Raw genomic sequence first — 18,248 nt, forward strand, 5'->3', positions numbered from 1 at the left:
TTTCAACTAATAAGATTGAAAAGTTTGTTATTGGACCAGGCGGGGGTACACCAACGCCACTTTCAAGCAGGCCCTTGTAGGTGCATCAATCCTAAAAACCAATGCTTCCATGGTGGCAGTACTGCACTGGTCTAGGATCAAGATGGTAATCCCGCTTTTATAAATGATGACAATGACGCCTTCAGTTTTGGAAGGTCTATCCAACCTAAGCATTTTAAATCCTTGCGGGATACCCAGTGTAATGGCTAGGACCGAGTGGGGCTTAAGCCAGGTTTCGGTAAAGAAACTCAGCTCCGGCTGGACTGTAGAGATAAGGTCCCATACTTCTGTTGAATTCTTGGGCAACAAACGGATATTACACAGCAGATTCTTCCATCCTTTAGGTGTGGTAACTGTGAGGGGCAACATGGTGTAACCTGAGTGGAAAAGAGGAGCCTGGAACTGACAGTGCCTACAGGAAAATGGGCCTTCCGTGCATGGCCAGGTTTCTAATGCGCATCCTGAAGATGGCACGGTCTGCCAGCTAAGTAAACTCAGTCTAGTATATCCTATACGCATAACAGGATTGAGTTTTGTAAACCAACAGCCAGGATCTTTGGCCCCAAGCCCCTGCCGGCCGCAAACGGGCGCAGACGGGCTTGTCTTTGGCGCATCTACTCGCATCCCAATCCAACCCTGTTTAACATTAGAGACCTTGAAATGTTCTTTTTTATCTTCTTCTATACCATCTATTTCCTTTCACTGTATTCTTAGGAAATCGGTGGATGTTGACGCTGTAGTCCTTCTGTGTCCTCAGGTCTGGCAACGAGCAGTGTTTGTAGAAACGAAGCGGAGGCGGGCGTAAGGGTTCATAAGTTTTTATTCTGCAACAGCCCCTACACAACTGTGCGGTTCAGACTGGAGGCTCCCTCTGACAGTTGGAACCGTTGGTAGTGGCAGGGGACTCAGGGAATTGAATGTGGGGGGACCAATGAGGGGGCAGAAAAGACAATAGGGGCTCTTGCGCAGGAGAGCAATGAAAAACTTGCTGTCAAGAGTCAGGTGCTGGCTCGTGGCTTTAACCGTAATACAACACATCTTCCTCTCTTGAATGTTTAACACAAAGCAGTTGCTCACAAACGACATCATCTAGTCGTCTGGGTTTATTGATGGTTCTACCAAACCTTCCCTTGCGACCTTGATTGTCAGACACGATTTCAATTACAGGCCATTTGGAGAAGTGATCGATAACCCCCACAAGGGAATTGATCACCCCATCACGACCTTCTCACCGATGCAAAACCAGACATACTATTCATAACCGAATCATGATTGGGAGAAGATATGGTTCCAGTCCTGCATGAAGCCATTCCTATAGGCTACCAAATAATCACCCAAAATCGTATAGCTAAAAAAGGAGGTGGTCTAGCTGTTGTATTCAGGCAAACAATACATATCACTAAAATTGACAACATCTCCATAAAGAATTGTGAGGCTCTTCTAACAAGATGCAATCCTACACCGTCTTCCTCCTGTAACTTCATGAACCTTTACAGACCTCCACCTAGCAAGGCAACATTCCCAGACGCACTTCTAGACACAGTTTCAAACCTGATAACAATACACTCCAACCTATGCGTTCTGGGTCACCTTAACATTTGGTTTGATAAACCCAATATGACCCATCCAAAAACTATAATCGCATTGAACCTGCATCAGATTCATCTACAATCTGACACACACCGCTGGACATATCCTAGATGTCATTTTTGCTAATACTGAACTAGTTACCTTTCAAACTGTAACTCCAGTCACATGGTCAGACCACCACTTGCTTGCCTTCCAACATAAAACAACGCTAAGCGACTCACCTAAAACGACCTTACATCCATCCACCTATCGGCTGTGGAACAAACTAAATTTGGAACACTTGGAAACACAACTAACATCCAGTACAAATCTGGAAAGCATAAATTCTGTTCAAAATCTATATGAGTGGCTACAGGAAGCTTTTGACATCCTGATACCACTCAAAACCACACAACAGAACAAAAGAAAAAAAGCGCCTTGGAGAAACATAGAAATAAAAGCCATAAAACAACAAATTAGAAAGCTGCAACTTACCTGCCTCAAAACAAACGCCAAATAAGACAAACTTCACCTACAGAAAATTACCAGAGTATCCAAGTCTGCTATCAAAAAAGCTAAGAAAAGGTACTATTCAGACAGAATTCAAAACGCTAAATGTGCAAATAAAGAATTCTATAAAATACTCAATGAATTTCGCAAACCAAATTGCCTAGAAGGAACTCATCCTGTTATTCAAGATTTCACAGACAAGCTGGCAAATCATTACAGGGACAAAGCAGACACATTGGAATCGTACTTAAAACAGAAACAAAGCACCAGCACTAACCCTTGTACAAAACAACAACCCAAGAATGCTCTAATCAAGCCTCTCCGCTCCTTCAAACACATCTCAGACAATGAATTTATGGACCTGGTCAAAGCAAGCAGGCCTGCCGGCAGCCCTTCTGACCCCTGTCCGCCACAAACTTTCAAGACAATTCTTTTAACAACCTCTGCTGCCACTCCAGTAAGAAGAATCATCAACGATTCCTTAACCACTTGGATGCTAAGCTGCTTCCTGGACTTCAATGTAATTTCCATTGAAATCAATGGAAACTCCATGACGAGCTGGGCTCGTCATGAGCGTCGAAGGGGCTAACTACTGGAATATTTCCAGAAGAACTCAAAAAGTCATACATACGCCCTTTACTGAAGCAAACAAACTTGGACCCGCTGAACCCTCACATCTACAGACCCATTACAAATGGACCGTTCCTGGGCAAACTGATAGAAAGAGCAGCGTTCGCCCAGATGTCACAATTACATACTTTCAGACTTCCAAACAGGATTCCGTCCGGGAAGAGGCACTGAATCTGCCCTCCTTGCCATCTGGGATGACCTAAAGAATACAGTTGACCGCAACAGGGTTGCTGCGCTACTCCTCTTGGACCTCTGAGCTGCCTTTGACACGGTTGACCATGACACTCTGAAACAAAGACTCTATGACGCCGGCATAGAGGGAACTGCTTCAGACTGGATAGCGTCCTATCTTTAAAACAGAACTAATGTCTTCCATATCCCACCTTTCTCGTCCAAACCATACTCCACAAAAGCAGGGGTCCCTCAAGGTTCTATCATCTCGCCCATGCTTTTCAACATTTACATGAAGTCATTACCAGTACTGATCAATAAGTTTCACCTCACGTGCTATAACTATGCAGATGACACGCAAATACTCCTTCAACTGGAATGACCCAAAGACATTGGAAAATCACCAATTTTCAGCTGTCTCAGAGCCGTGGATCAGTGGATGACTTGGAGCCATCTCAAAATGAATGCTTCAAAAACTGAAATACTCACTTGTGGCGATTGGAAAAATTACAACCCGCTTGCCGCATGGCCTGATGAACTGGGATCACTGCCTAAAGTATCGAAGGAAGTAAGAAACCTCGGAATAACCATGGACTCCAAGCTGTCGATGAATGCCCAAGTGGCTAAACTAGCAAGATCAAGCTTTGCTACTATAAAATCGCTGCGACTAATTTTCCCACATTTGGGATTTCCACACAAGGTCCAAGCTACCATCTTCCTTGTTCTGTCCAAACTCGATTACGCCAATAGCCTCTACCACGGATCACCTTTAACTCCTTCGACGCTCATGACGAGCTCAGCTCGTCATGGAGTTTCCATTGACTTCAATGGAAATTACATTAATATTCACGAGGTGCCTTAGCATTCAAGTGGTTAATGACCATGAAAAGACTACAACGGATTCAGAACTCGGCTGCCAGACTACTCTTGCATATCAAACCGCGAGACCACATCTCCCCTGCCTTGAAAGCCCTGCATTGGTTACCGGTTGCCAGAAGATCCACGTTCAAGCTGCTTTGTATCACCCACAAAGCATACATGGAATGGGACCGCTCTTCATCAGGAATAAAATCACCAAACACATTCAACAAAGGAACCTCCGCTCTAAAGGAGCATCTCGCCTCAAAATCCCACCATGCAAGAAAAAAACCATGGGTGGCACATCCTTCTCTGTTCAAGTAGCCAAACTATGGAACTCTTTACCCCCCAACATAAGGTCCACCGACAACCACCTTATCTTCAGAAAACTACTCAAGATTTGGCTCTTCCCCACATAAGCACCATACGCAAACAGAAATTTACAGCATATTCCTCTGTATACAAGCATTTTTTTTCACTATAGATATGTACCTATCTTTGTGTATTACTTTGTATAAACATGTAAAATAATTATGTTGTTGAGAGAAAAAATAATAAATAAATAAAAATCATCTTTGGTCTACATGTACATACTTCCATTGTGCATCTATGTACCTTCCATGTATATCTGTTACTTTTCTCCTGAAAAAGCATATCCAATGCACTACCCTATTTCTCATCTTGAGCCTCTATCAAAATCTTTAATCTACATATACTTACCTTCTTTATGAATCTATATACTTTCAATGTAATTATGGATCTATATATTTATCACTTTCTTCTAATTTAGCATTTCCAAAGCACTACCCTTTTTCGCAGCCTATACTTCGCTCAATATATCTTCTAGCCCAACCTTCTGACTCATCTCAAACTTTTTCTACTACTCCTTCCAATGCCCTACCCTATCTCTCATCCTATACATCTATCAATATATCTTTTACATCCACTCTCTCATTTATCCCAAACCCCACACCACTACTATGATTGCCAAAATAACCCTTTCTAGACTCTCTCCTACTCTACCCCTCCTTGCATCATCTGACACCTCTATTACTATACCGATCCCCTAAAACAAACCTTTCTAAACTCTTCCCTCTGAGTCCTCCCCTCCAAAACTCCTTTTTACTCACCCAAAAGCCTCCTCCTATTGCGAAGACCTAAAAAAAAAAAAATCTTTCACTCTTTTATCCTGCCACTATCCTTTTCAATCGAAATTAACAGACTAACATGTTCACTTCTCAAATTCCATGTTAAACTATACTAATATACTACCCAAATAACTGAATAACATATCCACTACTCAAATTACTTCATAATTTTTTTACTATACTAATTTTCAACAGTAATCCTTTATGGTTTCCGGAGTGGCGTGCTCCTCTCCAGAAAAGCGATTCAACACCCATCAGGGGTAACAAGTGCTATATGAATGCAAATCTTTATTCCCCTTTTATACCTCAGCTATCCTTCTCACTCCAAGTAACTGTCTAATATCCACCACTGTAATTACTTCATATTTCACCATATTAATTCACCACTAATCCTTTGTAGGCTTCCTGAATAGCGTGCGTCAACAAACGCTATATAAATACAAACCTTTATCCTCCTCTATCCTTCTGCTATTATTCCAAATCCAAATACCTGACTTATCTATCCACCACTTAAAATGTACTTGCATGTTTCACTATACTAATTCAACACTAACCTCTATGGGTCCCGGAGTAGCGTGCTACTCACCGAAAAAGCGCTTCGACGTCTCGTCAGGGGTAGTAAGCGCTATATAAATGCAATTACAATACAATGGTGCAAACCACGTTTCGTGACGTCACCACAATAGGGGCTCTCGCGCAGGAGAGCATTGGAACACTTGCTGGCTCGTGGCATTAACCGTAATGCAACAGTGTTAGGTTTGGAATCGCAACTTGTCGTGCTTAGTGTGACCCGTCTTGGGACGGTTTTACATGGCGCGAACTAGACCCGAAGATACTGGAACGCTTTACATGAGCACCGGCTATATTATAAAAGGACGCAGTCGTTGTTTTGAGGGACGAGGCGATTAAGTGATTTGCCCAGAATCCCGGGGTGTTGAGCCGACGACGTCTTCGTTACTTACTGGCTATGTAAAATCGGATTACATTCCTTTAACAGCGAGTGACCCCCTGAATTCAAAAGAGGGCGCTCTTCCCAACCGGTCTAAAATCAGCATGTCCCTCGCACCAATACCCCTCACGTTCCTCCAATGAGCATCCACGGCGAGAACACCACCATGACTTTCCAAAGTAATCTACGCTAGTGCTCCTCGGTACTGGTTGAGATTGAGAACTGCGCGAGGGCGTGCGTAATTACGTCTGTGTCACGTGATCTAGGTTGCGCTGTGACGTTTATATCGGTGGTTGTTCCTGAGATGTGAACTGAAGACGAATATGTTTACTAAGCAGCTTCTTGCTGTCTTCGAGAGAGGTACATGTGTTGGGTGAATAGAGGGTAGGCTTCAAGTTGTTACAACAACGGTCCTCAGACCCAAGCACGTACATTGTCGTTCTAGTTATTGGTGCTGCGTGTCTCCTGTTTAAATGATCCAAAAGCGTTGTACGATATGGGGGCGCAGGTAGGAGGGCGTTTTGCAGTGATTTTGGATGCTTTTTCAGACATGCCAGCCCTCCCGATTCAGGCGGGAGACTACCGATTTGTGCATCTAGAAACCCGATGCCGAGGTTTCTAGGTTACCAGCAGGGCTCTGTTTGAACATGCATACCGGAGTCAGGGTCTCATCTGAAGCTCTTTTTGTTTTTAAAACCTGTTGTCCAAAATGATATCATACCCAAAATGTGAATACTGTTTGTCTTAACTCTTAAGAGCAGATTCTATAGGGTGCAGCCACAATATGCAGTCATGTAGTATCACTCGGGACAGAGAGAAGTGGGGAAGATGTTGCATTACTATAAAAGGCTGCACCAGTAAGTCCTCCACCCCCCTTATTTGATTGGCAGAATATCAAAGCAAGGTGCAAAAATCACTATAATTGTTGAAAAATGTTAAGAGCCCAAATCATGTATACATGCAAACATAAATTATTCGAAAGTAAGCAGTGTTGTGGTATCAAATGTGGGAGCAGCCTCACTTTTAAATAAATCACATTTAGGTACAAAAAAAACCTTTGTGCAAAGTCAGCTGGAGTATGGCACCACATGTAGTTGCAAAATTACTAGAGAGAGAAAAAAGAAGAGGAAAATGGCATGTTAGGTGTAAATTATGTGTAATGACCTCATTTGGTTGACAGAAAATTTAGGTAAAAAATGATCCTTGTTGCAACATCATCAATAGTGAGGAAATCCTTTAGGAGAAGGAATAATATTTATGTGCAAAATCAGCATGAGCGTGGAAATGATTTTAGGAGCACATATCATATTCCGGAGATAACATTTCTTGGGATGTAAAATCACTCTTGGAAAAATAGAGTTCCGATAAAGAAAAACGAGTTAGTTAGAGGTCACATTAGTTGTAAGTGGTGTGCATCAATATGACATCACATCTGGTTGACAGCTCATGAAGGTGCTAAAACGCCCATGGTTCAACATAAGCATTAGTGTGGAAAACATTTAGCAGCACAAAACAAATTTAGGTGCAAACTCACACTTGGTGCAAAGTAAACATTATAATATTACATTTAGATACAAAATACCATTAATGTTCAAACCCAACGTTGTACCTCACTCAATCTTTCTTTCACTCCTTCCAGCACCACTTCCAACGTATCCATAGTGACATTATGTTTCTGAAAGTTAGGAGTCAAAACAGTGCGACCTTCTCTGCCTCTCATAAGAAAATACAGGGTAACCCCTGTTGTTGAATGAGGTGTATTGTGATAAGACCATCATTTTTCTTTGAGAAATGTACTTGCATCATTATTGGCCAGAGCTGCCTGAATACCTTATTTTAAACATTTGTTGGCTATTTCCACTTAACTATTGACATTAGGCCAATATAATGCCCCCTCCCCTCCCGCTTTGATGCGACACTCTTGGAGAAAGTTCACCATTTTAGAGGACACAAACTGCACACCGTTATCTGACGTTAAGACTTTAGGTTAACCATCAACCTGAATCGAAAATGTAATAAATTCATCAGAATTAGGATCTCTCACCAAAGTGTGATAAAAACACTTTCTAACGTTGTTAATTAACACTATAAAAAATGTCTTCTCACACCCCAAGACATTATATGGGCCAGAAAAATCAACTGAGAATTTTTCTCTCCTAGGTCCTTGCAGAATAACCAGTCAACTGACCAGCTCACAAAATTGTTTCCAATACATGTAAAAAATGTAAATGTTAAAAAAGTCAGAATTAACACCAACGGGGCAGGCATAGATGAAACCCTCATTACTGGCATCCGTTCCTGGCCACCATTATTGTTGTTTAAGCAACCTTTTTGTACCTGACATTCCAGGATGTCCTCTGTGAGCAGTTTCAATGAGCTTGTGCCTAAGTCCCCTTGGTGGGACAAAAAGTTCCTGCGTCATTAATATATCATTCTTCAAACTCAACTCACTAGAAACCTGGGGAAAAATCTGGATACCAGAATCAAGACTCCTACTAGGTTGCAGGGGCGTAGCTTGATCAGTAAGACTGGAGGGGCCGTCAGTGTACGCTTCCACCAGGCACACACACCACCAGCCGTCAGTGCACGCTTCCACCAGGCACACACACCACCAGCCGTCAGTGCACGCTTCCACCGGGCACACACACCACCAGCCGTCAGTGCACGCTTCCACCGGGCACACACACCACCAGCCGTCAGTGCACGCTTCCACCGGGCACACACACCACCAGCCGTCAGTGCAGCAGGCAGGCTCTTCTCAGAGTTTCTTGGTAAATATGTGTTCGATGCCTGGGAGGGAGTGGGTCGAGTTTCCTTAAACCATGCTGAGTATGCATGTGCACCCTCATTACTGGCATCCGTTCCTGGCCACCATTATTGTTGTTTAAGCAACCTTTTTGTACCTGACATTCCAGGATGTCCTCTGAGCAGTTTCAATGAGCTTGTGCCTAAGTCCCCTTGGTGGGAGAAAAAGTTCATGCCTCATTAATATATCATTCTCCAAACTCAACTCACTAGAAACCTGGGGAAAACTCTGGATACCAGAATCAAGACTCCTACTAGGTTGCAGGGGTGTAGCTTGATCAGTAAGACTGGAGGGGCCGTCAGTGCACGCTTCCACCAGGCACACACACCACCAGCCGTCAGTGCACGCTTCCACCAGGCACACACACCAAAAGCCGTCAGTGCACGCTTCCACCGGGCACACACACCACCAGCCGTCAGTGCACGCTTCCACCGGGCACACACACCACCAGCCGTCAGTGCACGCTTTCACCGGGCACACACACCACCAGCCGTCAGTGCAGCAGGCAGGCTCTTCTCAGAGTTTCTTGGTAAATGTGTGTACAATGCCTGGGAGGGAGTGGGTCGAGTTTCCTTAAACCATGCTGAGTATGCAGGTGCAGTGCATGAACTCCTGTGTGAGTGACTCATGCTGCCCGGGGCTCACTCACTCCACACTTGTAAATTGCGCCTGCACCAGGCTTTTTCTCATTTGCAAAGTTCAGCGCATGCGCACAGCTAGTCAGCCCCCACACCCCAGGGAATGACGGCTTCCTACAACCAGAATGGAAACAACATTCAGAGCAATGAAAACAAGTTAATTTGATGCAAAGAACTGTTAACAAAAACCATGTCCAGCTATTGTAGATCTGGCAACTTAAACAAAACAGCAACAAAATCAAACGAGCATTGGCATAGCCAATAGGTTTCGCTTTTCGGACCCTATAAGTATTTAGTTATGCAGCAGAATATCCTTGGTGCAACAACACCAACTGTTGCATGGCTAAACACTTATACGGTCCCAAATGCGAGACCTATTAGCTATGCCAATGCTAGTTCTGTAATGAATGTGAGGACTGTTGTAATGTCTTGAGAGTAGACCAAAAAAGTTGAAGTGATTTTTGTTTATGGATCTTGTGTTGAAAAGTAATTATTTTAGTTTTGCTTGTTTTGTCTCAATGTCATGGTGCTTTGAGGCTGCTGTGTGGTCTGGTATGGCAGGAGGCATACAGGATATTGGTGTAAGTCAGTTGTGGGCTACTCTGGTTGCAGCTTGAGTTGGACGGAAGATTGTTGGGTTATATAAGTTTGAGATTTGAAGTGTCTGTGTGCAAGCTTTTGCTTGTAGCTGCTGTGTTGGCTGGTGCTTTGAACGGGGTGCTGAAGGTTCTAGGGAGAAGGTGCAATTTGGGTCTATGAACTTGGTGATCATATGTTCAAGCCTCCCCTTGATTTTTAGTTTCCAACTGCAAGTGCTGTGTTTGGCAGTTGTTGAGGTTTTGGTTGTAATTGTAATGTGTTTTTGATCGCTTGTGTGGTGGCCAGTTTTGTTGATGATGAAGCTATATGGGTCATGTGGGTGGTTCCATACCAGTTTTGGTCACCTTGTGACTGTATATGAGGGCTGTGTATTTAGGATGGGCAATCTATGGGGGTACTAGTAGATCTAGATTGTGTAAATGAGTGGTTGCTTACTTAGAGTTTTAAAGGTGAAGAAACAGACTTTCTGGCCGTGGGCATATTTACAGAACCAGACAGGCAGCACCATTAACCCGATGCCCTTTACCTTTATTCCCTAAATCTTCTGTTTAAATAACTCTAATGATCAGGTGACCTGGGCCAATGGTGACCGCAGTGGGCATCCATGCTCTAAACCCTAACCACTAAAAACCTGAGCACTGAGAACCATTAGTAGCCCAACCCCTATAGCCAGTAGAAACCCTAGCTCTTTAGATTAAGTCACCTTAAACGTAAACTGTGCACAGAAGAAGGGGAGGTGGTTTTCAGCCACTTAGCCTACAACTGGTGTGAAGAGGGGGCTGCTGCTTACCTCAGAATATGCTTGGGTAGAGGTTGGCCCAATGGATTCTTTTTAGATCGTTCAACCCTGTAGGTAACACTCAGTCTAACTAACTTAAAATGCTATCACACACTTGAAAATCCTTGTCTACACACCCTAAAACTAATGATAAGCAGACTCCAAAACACAATTTAACACTAGCAAAATAGATTAAACAGCCTTTAGACACTCAAACTAGGTTTTTGATTACATTATCATTATTTTTAAAAAAATGTTTTCGAAAGGAAGCCCTTGTTGGGAGTGCACACGTAAATGAGGATCTCACAGCAAAAAAAAACCCTTCTCGTAAAGTTGGACGAGTTGTTACTTCAAGTGGTGTATTTTCAACTCTTTCTACTACAAGAGAAGGAAATTGGCCTGCCGGATTTGAACGAGCATTAGGTTCATGTTCTGGATTTGTTGCAGGGGAAGGTGTGCCATCTGGTATTTTCCTTCTTGCAGGTCCAAGTTTCCTGACTTTACTTATTAGCAGGAGGCTGTGTGTTTGACATGTTCCTCCTGTTTCCTGTAAAGCCCAGGGCTAACATGCTAATATGTTTGAGTGAGTGGTCTCCACCATTTCTCATGTGGATATAATTGCCCAATGATAGATTTGCATATATCAAAATCGCATACAGATTGATTGATTTCGATTCTACAGTTCTCAGAGTCTCTCTTGCCCTCCTGTGTTCAGCTGTAACAGAGCCTGGAGCCCTTTTCTATTGGCATTCTAGCTAAGAGAGATTGTTTGAAATTAGGATTCCCAAACACTGGCATGAGTTATATGGGAAAGGTTTATCCCAATATTGCATTATATGTTGTACTGAGAGGAAAGAGCTACTTAAATTTTGTAACATTTTCAAAGCCTTTTACACAGGCAAGTCTGATGGCAAATGACTGCCTGTTAGTGCGAGTCAATTAAAATTGGCAATAGTTTTATTTTGTAAAATTACATTTTATTAGTATTTAGAGCACAAAAAAGCGAAAACAGGGATACGGAGGTACTGCTAATAATAATATTGTATACGTTTGTGCATGTGCCGAGTGTTTCCCAAAACTGTGCCATAGCGGAAGGGGATTTAGAAACACAGTAGTCTAGTTCGAGGATTCGAAGTCAACCCTTCAGTGTCCCCAGACACGTTCTGATTGATTTAAAGACGCCCGCCTGCTTAGTGATGCACACTCCCCGAATCACACTTTAAAGGCTTCCCACAGTACTGAAGAGGAGGAGACAGACTCTTTGTTGATTTCAAAGAACTCTAGAATGGCCACAGGCACCTCAGCACGAAAAACAGTGTCACAAAAAGCACCGGGCAGTAGCCACTCGTGAATGTGTGTGGTACAGTTAACGGAAAAGCAAATTCGAGAAGGACAGGAGCATGATCTGATAAGGTTCTGGAGAAATCTGGAGAAGTGGGAGACCTCAGGTGTTCATGTGATTGTTTTGCATGATTTCAGCCAGCAATCTAAACGGGACCATGTACCGGATGTGAAGCATGTACCCTCCATGTCTTGCCCGTGATGGTATCGCCAGGCATCTACAAGGGAATTAGCCATCATAATGGTGTGCAATAGTGAGACTGCGCCACAATGCAGTTATCATGATGAGCCAGAGCAGTCCAGTGCCGGGTCGAGTATGACATTGAAATCACTCTCCCCCCTTATAATCGTACCTAGCTCCACGCCAGCGATACGGCGCCATACTGTCACAAAGAAATCTGGACTGTCGTGATTGGAACTATAAACTGAGTGTCACCGGGCGTTGGTGCAGGACAACGGCTACAATTGTGAACTGACTGTCTGTCATTTATGATGTGGGTCGAATGCCATGGAGTGCCCCTGCTTAGGAGAATGGCAGTCCCGCATACGTAGTTGGAGTAGAGTGCAGCATATGTCTGTGCACCAGCCCGCTTTTATGCGAGAGGCAGTTGAGGACGTGAGGTGTAATTCTTGAAGAAAATTATATATCCACCTGGTGTCGGGTTATGTAGGCTTGGGCAAGCCTTGCTTTGCGCTTGTTGAGTCTCCTCATATTGCAGGTGAGGCACCGATTTGTAGCATTCATACTTATATATGAACAGAAAGAGCAGATGTATATGTGAGACCTCGGTTGTCTATTGCGACGCAAGGACTAGATGGAAAAAAGTTCAGCAGTTTATCGCTGGTATAGTGTGTTGATTCAGCAAGAGTATACGGGATGTCTGGCCCAAGTGAGGCAGTGTTAAAGGACATGCAGAAGGTCTGCGGGAAGGAAAAGCAATAACAAACTAATTCAAACATTAACAAGGTAACCCAACCCACCCATTTCTGCACTTGAACACAGAGGAATTCATGATCCTGCCCCTTCCCTAGTCCCAAACCCATGTTGAACATCATGTAGAGGAATCCTTGGAGGAGGAGTCAAGCCGGGCAAACTACTCAGTCCAGGTAGACTGGGTGGCTGAAGCGGCATGTGCATGTAAATAATGAAGTAGAAGCGCCCATTGCATCAGAAAGACAAGTGCCGGCAGGGGACTCCTGGAGAAGGGAGCATTCAGGCGCACAGCAAGTGTTGAGAAGGAGGCTGCAGTTTAAGTCAGTTCGCAAGAGGCTGTTCTATTCAATGTCGCCCATATTTCCTTCCTCCCTGATATGCGGCAATATGCAAGTCGATCTAGGTTCCTTTGTTATGAGTTTGGCAAATTTAAGAGCAGCCTTTGGGTCTGTGAAATGATGTGGTTTGCCACCATGTGTGATACTTAATTTGGCGGGGTATAGAAGGGCGTAGGGGACATACATTTTTTGCAGTAACCATTTGACGGGGAGGAACTCTCTGCATGCCGCCTGCACGGAAAGTGTAAAGTCTGGATACAACAACAGCGTGTTTCCTTGGACATGAACGTCCCTTTGTTCTGGTGAAGCACTGCATCCCAGTCCTTGTTAATTGAGTGAGCGGGACACAATGGGTCTTGGGTTGGTCCCAGGAGGTGGTCAGATGCCAGTGTATGATGAACTCTCTCAACGATAAATACTTAGGAGAGATACTTCCCAAAGAGTTTGTAGAGCATGGTTTCCACGTAATCTTTTATTCTCCCTATGTTTGTGGATTCTGGAACTCCAATGATCCGGATGTTATTGCGCCGCAATTTCGTCTCCAGGTCTTCTTTCTAGACTTTTATGATTTTCAGGACCATATCCATGCGCAGGAGTTGTTTCCTGGGTGTGGCATGTCCGTCTTCCGCTTCCAAGACTCTTGTTTCTAGATTATCTATTCTGTCTTCATTTTTGGCGACCCTCTCTTTCATCCAGTCGAGGTGATTCGCCATGAGATCCAGCTTGGCATAAATGGTGCGGAGACTGGACTTTACATCTGCTAGGATTTCTTTCAAATCGTCATCACATTCATCCATGCCTCCGTGTTATCAGGTAGGTTGTCTTTTGGAGGGTCTTGGCTGAAGTGCCTGACTTGCCTCCTGCCCTCAAAGGAGAGCTGCAACTGGCGTGTGTCCTGCTTCTCCATTGTTGCTGAGTATGAAGGCTGTGTTTGGGAGTTATGAAATGGGGGGGTTGGTTGCACACCACGTGTTTTCATTAGTTTTCCAAAATTCATCCAGTTCAATTTTCTTCCAAGTTTAACTCTGCGTGCTCAAAGGAACGTGCTCAGCCCAAACGTCACGTGTTAAACTCAACAACATTCAAAAATGGAACACCACTTTGGGTCCCAAACCAGTGGCACTGCAAAATACCGCTATTAGCAGTCTGTTTTATCTTCGTTTTTATTCATTTCAAGATTATTACTCTTATTTTTCCTCTTTTTGATACTTTGTTTATCCAAGTCAACATGTACTCTGTCGCAATCCACATGTGAAGAAAAAGCAATTTTCCAGGTTTCTTATTTTAAAGATGGGCCACCCGAACCTCCTTCAAAAACACGTACTAGAGCCAGGTCCGTAAAAAGAAGTTTATTCAAACCCAATGCATTTCAAGCCAATCTGGCTCTTCGTCAGGGGTAACTGTAAATTACAATATACATCAGTTTTAATATCACATCCTCTTTATAACGTACACAATTTGTTGTTAGAGAGTACTCACATAATCCCTTGCGCCTATTGAAGGAGGTTCGGATGGCCCATCTTTAACATAAGAAACCTTGAAAATTGCCTTTTCTTCACATGTGGATTGCGACAGAGTACATGTTGACTTGGATAAACAAAGTATCAAAAAGAGGAAAAATAAGAGTAATAATCTTCAAATGAATAAAAACGAAGATAAAACAGACTGCTAATAGCGGTATTTTGCAGTGCCACTGGTTTGGGACCCAAAGTGGTGTTCCATTTTTTAATGTTGTTGTGTTTGGGAGTTGTCATTAATTGGGTGATGGGCTTGCCAATGGAAGCAGAGATTATCTAAGCAGCAGTGTCTGCGGGAAGAGGGGACCAGGCGTGGAATCCCCCTACTATCAGTGGCACCAGTTCCTGCAGAGAGAGTGCCCTGGGATCCGAGACGTTGATGAGAAACGGACAGGTAGGTCCGCAATGTTCCGTGCTGTGTTTGAAAAGGATCTTTTCAATGGCAAACGTTTGCAGGAAGCAAGCCATGGGGCATCTCATGATTGCAGTCTGTGTTGCAACCCCGCCACATCCCAGGAAGATAACCATGGTCTGGGGCACCAGCAGGTTGGGCAGCGCCAAGCGGACTGATAGGGGAAGGAGCCACCGAATGACAATGTCCAGCGGTGCAGGTAAATGGTGAAATGTCAGAAGTACCCTATGCTTGGTGAGTGAGCCGGTAGATTGGTAAAAAGGGCCTGGCAGCTTGGCACACAAGTCCAGAGAGATCGATCCGACAGCACTCTATTGGCCCAGAGGCCCAAAGAGGTTGCAGAGCCCGCAAGACAGCAAGGATGAAAAAGTCTCCACATTGGGGCAGTGTTTGCCTCAAAGAGCTGCGGTGAGCTCCAAGGCTATGCAGGAGCATCAGAGGGCCCTTGTGTCCAGCGCTGCGGGGGGAGGCCACAAGAGGCAGGAGAGACAAACAGGTGGGCCGGGGAGACTACAAGTTCAGTCCCGCACTAGGGATGCCGCACAGCCACGCTCCACACAAGAGGGACTGATCGAAGTACAGTTACCGCAGGGCCTCGTGGGCTGAAGGAAGCCCGGGACCCCGTCTGGGCCATAATAGGGCTGAAACAAATAGCACCATAACAGGGCTATAATTGTCCTATATCTTGTGTTTTTAGTCATCCTTCCATCACCAACGAATAAAGATTGTAGAAATAACTGGCAGGGATTTTGACTAGAAACACTCGCCCGCCCCCCCTCCCCCTTCCTTTTTTAGGTCTCGCCTACGCAGCGCGCATGCGCTGCATAGGAGGAGAAACCTCTTGGAATCGATTCACTTTTTAGGCCAAAAACTTGCACGCATTGCATTGCTTTCAATGGCAACACGTGCACGTTTGGCGATTCCCTTGCGGGAGCGAGCTTTGGCGACATCTGTTTGTAATTAACTTGCAAACAGATGGTGCCAAAGCTCGCTCCCGCAAGGGAAACATACGCAGGCCCCCTCCTCTCTCCCCTCCCCCTGCTGCCGCCTCCTCTCCTCTTTCTCGCCTCCTCCACCCCTTCCCCTCAAAACAAACGAGGAAGCGGGCGTGTGCCCTGGGAAGTGAGCTGGTGGAGCTGTTTGTGGAACAGTGAATCGGCAAAGCAGCATAATAACCGGCAGACATCATGCCTATCCTGACTAAGTTTCCTGAACTGCGTTTGTAGTACCCAACCGTCAAGAGGACTGTTCCCCGGATGATGATAGCTGACCGGCCTTTACTATGAAGCTTGACACCCAGGGTCTATCCCGGGATTTCCCATTTTACACATAACTATTAGAACAGTGTTTTATAACTCTTGAATGAACGGTGTGTCCTTTACAATGACTGGAAGTTACTTACTCAATTACAGTCTGTCAATCAGCCACCAAAATGCTTGAGCTTCTTTTCCAATGAAACCTCCTATCTCACGCAATCTAAGCGGGACCATGTACCGAATGTGAAGCATATACCCTCCATGTCTTGCCCGTGATGGTATCGGCAGGCATCTACAAGGGGATTAGCCATCATAATGGTGTGCAATAGTGCAGCTGCGCCACTATGAATCCAACTATGTCCCTATGGTACTCTCTTACATGCTGCATTCAAATATCACGCATGCTATACCCGATTGACACTTGGTCCACACTGGGTTTCTTCCATATCTGTGGGAACCTTATCCTCACTGTTTAGTAATAATACCTCATGGAGGGGTGGGGGAGTGAGTCCTGTAGTTACACCTCCGTCAAGGTACTCCCTCTCTGGATACCTAGCTTGTATCCCTGTCCTCCTCCTGACGGTCAGGAGGACAGGGATACTCTGGCTTGTTCGCCGTTAGAGGATTCTTTGGTGAACGTGGGATGGTCGCTAATGAAGCCTGACACCTGGAAGGTGTGTGAGGCCATCCTGTATATTTTCCAGCACACTATGGTGCTGGTTCAAACATATCAGAATTTGGTAGTAGCCAGAAAATCCCTTGGTGAAGGTACACCTACATAGTAAGGTGGAATGAAGTTCATGATTGAAGGGCCCGTTCGGTTTTTGGTGGAAATTGCCTCGTATCTCCCCTGCAGTTCAGGACTGCCGCAGGACAGGATCAAGGCGGCGTTAAGCCACGTAAAGTGGGTTAACACCGCCTGGTAAGAAGGCAAAGGAGTCAACACCACCAGAACGTCGGGAAAGTGGCATTTTGGTGACGTTAACTCCTTGTAAATATGCAAATCCGGCTTCTGATCAAACCATAGCACTTAGACTGCCTTAATTGATGCAACAAACATCCCTGATCCTCCTCTACCTCTCAGCGGCCGTTGATATCGTATCTCAACACACCCTTATCGCCAAACTCCACCACATCGGCATCAGAGGAAACGCCCTCAAGTGAATCTCCTCCTTCCTCACAGGACTCACACAAAGAATCCACCTCCCCCTTTCATGTCTGAACCCAAAAACACCATCTGTGAAGTCCTCCTGGGATCTTCCCTTAGCATCACCCTTTTCAGTGCCTACATGACCCCACTGGCTGACATCGTCTGCACCCATAGAATCAACATCATCTCATACGTAGACGACACCCAACGCATCTTCCCCCTCTCAGAAGATAGTGCCAACACCAAACGTAACTTCCAGAATGCCATGACTAAAGAACTGCCTCGCCCGAGTTCAGCTTCGGCACGCCAACTGTCTCCCACATATGGGGCCCTCGCCAGGGGAAGGCAGTCCAGGTGGGGTAGGGATTACAGGAACTAGCGTAGGTTGGGTAGATGCGCCGGCGAAAAAAGGATACGTGGCGGATCTTGGCTACAGCGGGCAGAGCCTCTCTTGAGTGGCCATCTTGCTGATTGGCCAGGTTCTCCCCAAAATTGTTAATAATTTAATTAATATATAGCATCTCTAGTTATAGTTGAGATGCAGTCATCATAGAAAAAACATTTGATTGAATGCAATAAAAATTTGCCCCATCTGACGAATCTG

General features: G+C 44.7%; 1 protein-coding gene across 3 annotated transcripts in view; it reads left to right on the forward strand.

The window, feature by feature from the left end:
* Nucleotides 1-6,102: 6,102 nt before the first annotated feature.
* LOC144770112 (zinc finger MYM-type protein 1-like) overlaps nt 6,103-18,248 on the forward strand; it is a 99,066-nt gene continuing 86,920 nt past the window's right edge. Inside the window, exon 1 of one of the 3 annotated variants that reach the window (XM_078654380.1) lies at nt 6,103-6,234. The gene's annotated coding sequence lies outside the window, so the exon portion shown is untranslated. Of the gene's footprint in view, nt 6,259-18,248 lie in introns of all 3 variants that reach the window. The other 2 variants (XM_078654382.1, XM_078654383.1) reach the window with 2 other exon arrangements.

This window comes from Lissotriton helveticus, chromosome 7 (assembly GCF_964261635.1).
Source record: "Lissotriton helveticus chromosome 7, aLisHel1.1, whole genome shotgun sequence".
In the NCBI taxonomy this organism is placed as follows: domain Eukaryota; kingdom Metazoa; phylum Chordata; class Amphibia; order Caudata; family Salamandridae; genus Lissotriton; species Lissotriton helveticus.